At 36.0% G+C, this 8,931-nt stretch overlaps 1 non-coding gene across 1 annotated transcript; it reads right to left on the reverse strand.

Annotated features, from left to right (window-relative positions):
* Positions 1-1,603: 1,603 nt before the first annotated feature.
* On the reverse strand, positions 1,604-1,707 carry LOC131743593 (U6 spliceosomal RNA). The gene has a single exon (XR_009331863.1). It is a non-coding gene; the product is annotated as a U6 spliceosomal RNA (small nuclear RNA).
* Positions 1,708-8,931: the final 7,224 nt, after the last annotated feature.

An 8,931-nucleotide genomic window follows, 5' to 3' on the forward strand; every position in this document is an offset into this window, starting at 1 on the left:
TTATTTGGGGTACACATCGAATTAGATACAAACCCTTAATAAAAACATTTTCAGATGTCACAAATGACACTTTAAGAAATATATAACCATAAACAGATGTAATTGTGACTTTTCTACAACAGAATGTATTGTCAATAAAATCATGTACCAATTCTTAGCATGTGTTTCTTTCCGCATGTCATTAATCACAGATCATGTCAATATTAACCGCAATTTGCGTTTTGTTCTGATAAAGCTGCTCCTTTATTTCTTGTTTGAATATTCAGTTTTGAACTAAATATATATTTGTTTAATTCATACATTGCTACTCCTCATTTATTTTTTTTTTAAATTGTATAAGCCAGTTCTTTTCCATTTCATTAGGACAGGTCACAACTACTTTTATCTAAATCAAGTTGCATATTCATTAAATACTCAAGGTCTGAACTTTAGACATATTATTTTACATACTGTCTTTTATTACTCTAATTACTATGCTACATGTATTTTTCCAAACTGACATTGCAATGTACAGTACATTTTTCTGATAGTCCTAAAATTACCTTTCCTTCTTACCTTTTCTTTCACCTCAACACCTTTACAGTGATGAATTCTCAAAAGGAATTCTGGAGCTCAAACGATAAAGGTGTAATAAATTTTTCAAATTAATTATAAATTGGTATTTAAAATGTTGCCTTTCTTGATGTGAACATATACATAGAAAAGTCAGATGCAGCAGGTAACAAATAATTAAAGAACAAAATAAATTGTTATGATCAAGGTACCTCTATTATTTCACACTATTGATTAATATACTTGTAAAATGTATGATGCTTCTGCAATATTTTTTTAAATTTTATTTTATATTGGAGTATAGTGGATTAACAATGTGTTATAGGTGTACAGCAAAGTGATTCAGTTACACACATATCTATTCTTTTTCAAATTCTTTTCCCTTTTTGGTCATTACAGAGTATTGAGCAGAGTTCCCTGTGCTATACAGTAGTTCCTTGTTGGTTATCTATTTTAAATATAGCAGTGTGTACACGTCGATCCCAAACTCCCAATCCATCCCTCATCCCTACCCTTCCCCCCAGGTAACCATAAATTCAGGTCTGTGAGTCTGTTTCTGTTTTGTAAATAAGTTCATTTCTATCATTTTTTTTTAGATTCCTCATGTAAGGGATATCATATGGTATTTGTCTTTCTCTGTCTGACTTACTTCACTTAGTATGATAATCTCCAGGTCCTATCAATACCTATTTTTTAATGTCTAAATTATTTTTATTCCCTTTGGAAATCTCCAGTAGATGACAAATGAGTTGGTGGATTATACACAATATCTCTATACTACACTGAAATAACACCACATTAAAATATTATTTAATTCTAAATTCACTTCAAGAGAAAAAGGTAAAATACAGGGGAATGTAGTGTTAATTCAGAAAATAAAATAGGTCACTTTTAGCACTTAAAATGCAAAATTTAAACTTTAAAAATTACTTTAAAGTATAAAAATTATTAACCTACTTCCTCTAAAAGTGGTTATCCACCATTGAATGCCTTGCAGGATCGCTTTCAGATTTACAATGAAACAATAATCTCTAAGAGTACATGCTTCACAAAATACACAGAGTGCTTCATGAATTTGTGTGTCTTCTTTTGCAAGGGCCCAGCTAATCTTCTCTGAGTCATTCCAATTTTAGTGTATGTGCTGCCAAAACATACATAATTTTTAAACAACTTTTTAAATTAGTTTTAATCCCCATTCAATACATTTTTTTTTTTTTTTTTTGGCCATGCAGTCCAGTTTGCAGGATCTTAGTTCCCTGATCAGGGATCAAACCCAGGCCCCCTACAATGGAAGGGTGGAGTCCTAACCACTAGACCGCCAGGGAAGTCCCTAAACACTGATTTTAGAATATGATATATGCAGTTTCATATGTAACTGTTTCATATTCATTTACATCATATTGACATCATTATATTAATATTGTTACAATAAATGTTTATTAAGCCACCCAGTCTATGGTATTTTGTTACAGCAGCCTGAACTAAGATAGACTTTGGTAGTAAGAAGTGGGGTGCCACTGTAACAAATACCTAAAAATGTGGAAGTTGTTTTAGAGGCTGGAACAGTTTTGAGGTGCCTGTTAGGAAAAGCCTACAGACTGTTAGAAGTGGTCCTGGTGAGAGTCCAGAAAGGAAAGGAGAATAAATCTTCCATCTTCTTAGAGAATACAAAAGTAATCATGTATATAGAATGTTGGTAGAAATGCAGACAGTAATAAATGGAATGTTGCCTGCCACATCAGTAAACAAAGGATATCACAGTCATCAATGATGGCAGCCCTCCAGTGTGAGCCCTTGAGCCCTGAGGAAACTCAGGAAGGAAAGAATACCAGCCATCTAGCAGCCATCAGACTGCAGCCACTACATTGAGGAAACTCAGGATGTGAAAACACAGGCTCCAGATGGCTGAGGTGTGCATATCAAAGGAATGATTTCAGTGAGCCCAGGCTCTTGCATCTTCCCACACGTAGAAGAGTGCTAAATTCTTTAACTTCACATATCAGGTTTTCTTTCTTTCTTTTTTTTTTAACTTTTTATTTTATATTGGGGTAGAGCCTATTAACAATGTTGTGATAGTTTCAGGTGCACAGCAAAGTGACTCAGCCATATATATACACGTATCCATTCTCCCCCAAACTCCCCTCTCATCCAGGCTGCCACATAACATTGAGCAGAGTTCCCTGTGCTACACAGTACGTCCTTGTTGGTTATGCATCTTAAATATAGTCGTGTGTACGTGTCGATCCCAAGCTCCCTAACTATCTCTTCCCCCCACCCTTCCCCCCCCATAACAATACGTTTGTTCTCTAAGCCTATGAGTCTGTTTCTGTTTTGTAAATGAGTTCATTTGTATCATTTCATTTTAGATTCATCATGTAAGGGATATCATATGATATTTCTCTTTCTCTGTCTGACTTACTTCACTCAGTATGACAATCTCTAGGCCCATCCATGTTGCTGCAAATGGCATTATTTCATTATTTTTAATGGCTGAGTAATATTCCATTACATATGTAACACATCTTGTTTATCCATTCCTCTGTTGATGGACGTTTAGGTTGCTTCCATGTCTTGGCTGTTGTAAACAGTGCTGCAATGAACATTGGAGTGCATGTATCCTTTCAGGCCACGTTTTTCTCCCAATTTATGCCCAGGAGGGTCATATGGTAGCTCTGGCCATACTGTTCTCCATAGCGGCTGTACAATTTACATTCCCACTAACAGTGTAGGAGGGTTCCCTTTTCTCCACACCCTCTCCAGCATTTATTGTTTGTGGATTTTTTGATGATAGCCATTTTGACTGGTGTGAGGTGATATCTCATTGTAGGTCATTCTTTAACACCATACACAAAAATAAGCTCAAAATGGATTAAAGACCTAAATGTGAGACAGGACACTATAAAATTCCTAGAGGAAAACATAGGCAGAACACTCTCTGACATAAATTGCAGCAATATCTTTTTCAGTCTGTCTCCCAGAAAAATGGAAATAAAACCAAAAATAAAAATGGGACCCGATTAAACTCAGAAGCTGTTGCACAGCAAAGGAAACACAAGCAAAATGAAAAGACAACCCACAGATTGAGAGAGAATATTTGCAAATGATGTGACTGACAAGGGATTAGTCTCCAAAATTTACAAACAGCTCATGAGACTTAATGTCATCAAAACAATCAACCCAATCAAAAAATGGACAGAATACCTAAATAGATATTTCTCCAGAGACATACAGATGGCCAAGAGGCACATGGTTTTCTTTTAATTAACAGTAATCTTTTGACGTTCCCGCCTACCTGCCCTTTGCTGCAAAACTCCTATATATCCTGGCTCCCCCCTCACCTCCTCGGATCAGTTCTCTCAGGGTTACTTGAGATGCTGCCTCCTGGGCTTGAAGTCCTAATAATCTCCACCACCGAATGAAACATAACTCTCAACCTTTAGGTTGTGAATAATTTTTTTAGTTGACAGCAGTAAAGGCCATTTTGATGAGGTCCAGATGGAAATGAGGAACATGTTGTTGGACAATGGAGAAAAAGCTGATTCGTGTTAAAAAGTGGCAAAGGACTTGGCTGCGTTGTATCTGTGTTCTAGTGTCTTGTGGAAGATAGGACTTGAGAGTGATAAAGCTGGATATTTAGCTGAGATTTCTAAGCAACGTGTTGAAGGAGCAGCTTGTTTTCTCCTGACTGCTGATAGTAAAATGCAAGAGAGAAATACATTGAAGAAGGAATTGTTAAGCAATGAGCAAAAAGAAACTAGAACTTAAAGATTTGAAAAATTCTCAGCCTATCCATATTGCAAAAAAAATGAGAAAGCATATTCTGAAGAGGACACTGAGAATGTAACTGACCATTTTGATGAGATCAGAGTGGATACAAACCGTGGACCTAATCAGCCATCACGTAGAGGCCAGGGTCAGAGATGGGATTATACCAGCAGAAATACTGCCAGATGGGATTAAAGAGAACGGAGAAAACGGGACAGAGTGAAGGAAGGCTGTTGGACTTTTTTGATTTTATAGAACAGGATGACGGAAATTTTTAGCTGTGAATGTGTGCTGTTCTTCAAGAAAAGGGGAGAATGGCCCTGAAGATGATTCAGATATCATTAGGGCCATCACCTCAGGCCAGGTGACCTGAAACTGTGAAAGCAGATCTGCCTGAAGCCATGGGGGGGGGTGGGGGTGGAGAGGAGGGCAACCCCTACCTAGCATAATATTATCATTTATATTAATGTTGATATGATATAACTATTTTCCTGGCAACAATGTTCATAATCTTTTTTTAACCTTTTTTATGTAGAACATCAACTATAGAATTAAGACTTTATTTATAAATATTAAATATAAGAAAGCATTTTATATTATTGCCAATAGAGAGAGGTACTCTGGTTGAATAAAAGCTTGGCAGAGAATGGATTTATTTTGATTCTGGTTCTATCTTTACTGTTAATTATCTGTTTGATTTACAGCTGGGCCCTCCCATTCTCTCTGCCTTGGAATTTTCATGAGGACAATAATACTTAATCTACATACTTCCTACAGTTTTGGGGAGCAAAATAACTCTGATAATACTGTAATTGGGATATGTGGTGAATGATAAAGTATAAGACCTATTATTGCTAGTGTAATTTTAGCAGTTAAAATAAATTTGATCATTTGAGTAATGATAGTCATACTTAAATATAGCTGCTTCTCTACTGGATATGCAATTAAATTTGCTGTGAGTGTGTGAATGCCTTCTTGGTACTTTTGTATGTATTTTGCACCTTAAAAATATTTAGAGCAGAAAAATATTTTTTAAATTATTACCACTTATATAAGAATTTAAGTTCTAAAGGTAAAAGTGTTTTTGCTTTAGCCTCAGGAATGCCTACTTATAATTGTGTGTCTCCCACCTGCTAAAGTCACTTAAGGTATAAAGAATGAGCTGTGAATTTGATTTTACATTTATCACAAAAACATCACCTTGACATTTAAAGAAAAGGAAAACATTTTATGTGATTGCAAATGAGCACTTAAGATATTGAAATGTCTCCTTCATGAAAAAACAAAATGCTCTTCTTTTGTTTTTTAAAAGTGCCAACTGTCCTCTCCATAGTAACATATGTCAGAGTATCCTACATAGATTTGGGGTGAAGAAGCCAGCCCGTAATTCTTCAAATTATCCTTGGGTTTTGCAGTAGACTAAAGCCGTTTTTAATCTTGAAAGATTGACAAGTAGGAAATAACTTTCTGCTTTGGGAGTGAGAAAATTATGCTTTGGGGAAAAACAGACAAATCAACCATTTTTAAAGTGATGTTTGTTCATTTTCATAAGATTATAAATTTGGGGTATGACTGACATGCATTTATCCTCTTCAAACAGTGGTTCATAATGTGTGAGCCATACAAGGGGGTTTGAGTGAGAGATTGACACTGAGGTTAAGAGAGGTATTGGAAGGGGTCTGTAAATCCATGTGCCATGACTGTAGACTGGATATCTCATTTTTCAAGTGTATGCTGATATACATATTGATTTGCTGATATATATACTCAAATTCATTTGACATTATCAATTTTCTTAATCAGTACTAAAATTACAATTGCTATCAATTGAATACATATTTTTAAGAAAAGTGTAACCGCTGTTATGTTAATTAAACAAGGAGGTCATTAGAGTGACCTGGTTCTAGTGACATGGTGGTCGACATAAGCAAAGCAGACTCTAAGCCTGTAAATGCTTTAAGGTTACAAAGTTGAAACCTAAGGACAACCAGTCACAAAGAGCCAACTACTCTTTAAGTTATTGCAGTCAATGATTTCCTAACTTTGCCTCTGCCTTTTCTCTGTAAAATCTCTCCCCCAAGTTCCTCTCAGTGGAACACTTCTAACCACTTCCCATTTAGCACTCCCTGATTTGAATTAATTTTTGCACAAATAAATTCTTAAAATTTTGAATATGCCTCAGTTTATCTTTTAACACTACTTTATGAAATTAATCCCAATATTAAGAATTGAAAGGTTACAGAGCTTGGGGAAGGAGTTAGTAACACAAATTTGTAAACAAACTGTAGTCACATGAAATGATCATTCATATTAGGAAGGTTACGTCAATCCCAAATCAGTGTTATATATACTTAGTTTTAAAAAGGACAGGACTTCCCTGGTGGCGCAGTGGTTAAGAATCTGCCTGCCAATGCAGGGGACACGGGTTCGAGCCCTGGTCCGGGAAGATCCCACATGCCGCGGAGCAACTAAGCCCATGCGCCACAACTACTGATCCTGCGTGCCACAACTACTGAAACACACCTAGAGCCCATGCCCCGCAACAAGAGAAGCCACTGCAATGAGAAGCCTGCGCACAGCAATGAAGAGTAGCCCTTGCTCGCTGCTGTCGTGCAGCAACAAAGACGCAACACAGCCAAAAATAAGTAAATAAATAAATTAATTTTTAAAAATAAAATAAAAAGGATAATTGTTTCCACATTCAGTATGTTCACAGGTACAAAGAAATACAAATGAAATTCAAAATACATTCATAGCGAAATAGAGATAATACAAAAAAAATTATATTTGATTATGAAACTATTCAACCTCTTTCAATTTCCCTTTTGAAGTTCTAGTAATTTGTATTAAAAATACAAATTGTTCTTACAGTTGAAAAGAACAAAATTAATCCAGCCAAATCATTCTACATAGCAAAAAGTAAATATTTTTTCATGTTTTGATTCCTTACTTTTAGCTCACCTTAGGTTGCTATACTTACTGAGTAACATGTATGTATAGCTACTGTTTTAAAGTACTTAGGATAAACTAAAGAATAAGACAGTTGTGGTTTATGTACTTGCAGGACTTAAAAGTGTAAAAGGATTATGGACATTGCAATTATAATAAAGAATACCATCAGAAAGGTAAAATCTAAAACTAAAGGAAAATGATGTTTTAATAAATATGGCAAAGATTTGATACCCTTAATGTATAAAGAGCTCATAAAAGTTGATAACAAAAACACAATAACACTAGTCTTAAATGTTGCCACAGTTAAGAATAGACAAAAATGTGAGTAATGATCCTCAGAAAAGAGGCCAGTGTTCAACTTCCTTTTATGTAAATACATACAGTGAAGCACAACTCTCTCAAAACCTCTCATTGTCTCTCCCTCTCTTTCCTTACCACCCTCAATTGGCCAAGATAAGGTTGGTCAGGATGGGCTCAGTTTGGCTCCCTCACACAAGCTTTCTGGAATGCAATTTAACAATACTTTTAAAAATATTATAAAGTTTACTACAGTATGAACAAATAATTTTTCTTGTAAATAACTAAGTACAAAAGTCGTCAGAAATTCAAAGCAATATTTCCAGCAAAGGTATTTAATAAAGAATTATTTATACATGTATAACAAAGGTAATAATATATATTAATATTTAATATATATATTAGTATGGGCTTTCCTTGTGCAGTTTCATATACCAGTCTTCTCTATGGTTTCCTGAGGCATTCATCTGTGGGGAGGAGGAGAAAAGCGATGAAAAGAGTTGAAGGATAAGGCATAAGGATTGTCGGAGTAAAGAGTTTATTGTTTTACCTCTGGTATCCAAAGCAGGATTTTTGGGTGTGCATCAGAAAAGCCCTTGAATGCCAGGCTTTGTGAAGAAGAACCTGTTTTTCTGAATTCCTTAGGACATATCAAAATGTAGACCTCAAGAGAACAAACTGAAGATTTTCCCGCTAGAGAAGGACTCTCCTCTGCCCCTGAATAGGCCATGAGGCAGCAGGAGACACATAAAAAGGTCCAAAAGTGACAATGTCTTTCACATCTTGTGGCCCCCATGTGACCCTCAGTAGACCCAGAATCTCTCCCTGTGCCCTGTGAGGTGACGCAGAGGTGCCAGCAGCTCAAATCTGAAAGCAGGACAAAGAGGCAAATGGCTGGGACATGGGTTCTGACAACAGGTATCAGCTCTTCACCCCAAAATGCCAGTGAGATCCTGTCATGCTTTAATTGTCACGAATCTGGACCCAGATCAATCTAGCCATTCCACTACAGAAACCAGGAAGGACCCAAAGGGTAACACAGGTATCTGAAAAATTTATTTCTACTTCAGTAAAGAAACAGCCCCATTTACAAAGTCTTAGCCAGTGGAAACCTCTTGAAATTGACACTCAGGAGTTTAGTAAGATTTAATTTTTTTTTTTTTGGCAGAGCAGCCACATTTAACATTTTTTTAAATCCAGTTTTAGGTCACTCCCACTGGTGGTTTTGGTCTTATTCTTTTTTAAAAAATTAATTAATTAATTAATTTTTGTCTGTATTGGGTCTTCGTTGCTGCGTATGGGCTTCCCTTAGTTGTGGCAAGCGGGGGCTACTCTTCGTAGTGGTGTGTGGGCTTCTCATTGCAG

Source organism: Kogia breviceps, chromosome 16 (assembly GCF_026419965.1).
Source record: "Kogia breviceps isolate mKogBre1 chromosome 16, mKogBre1 haplotype 1, whole genome shotgun sequence".
NCBI classification, from domain to species: Eukaryota; Metazoa; Chordata; class Mammalia; order Artiodactyla; family Physeteridae; genus Kogia; species Kogia breviceps.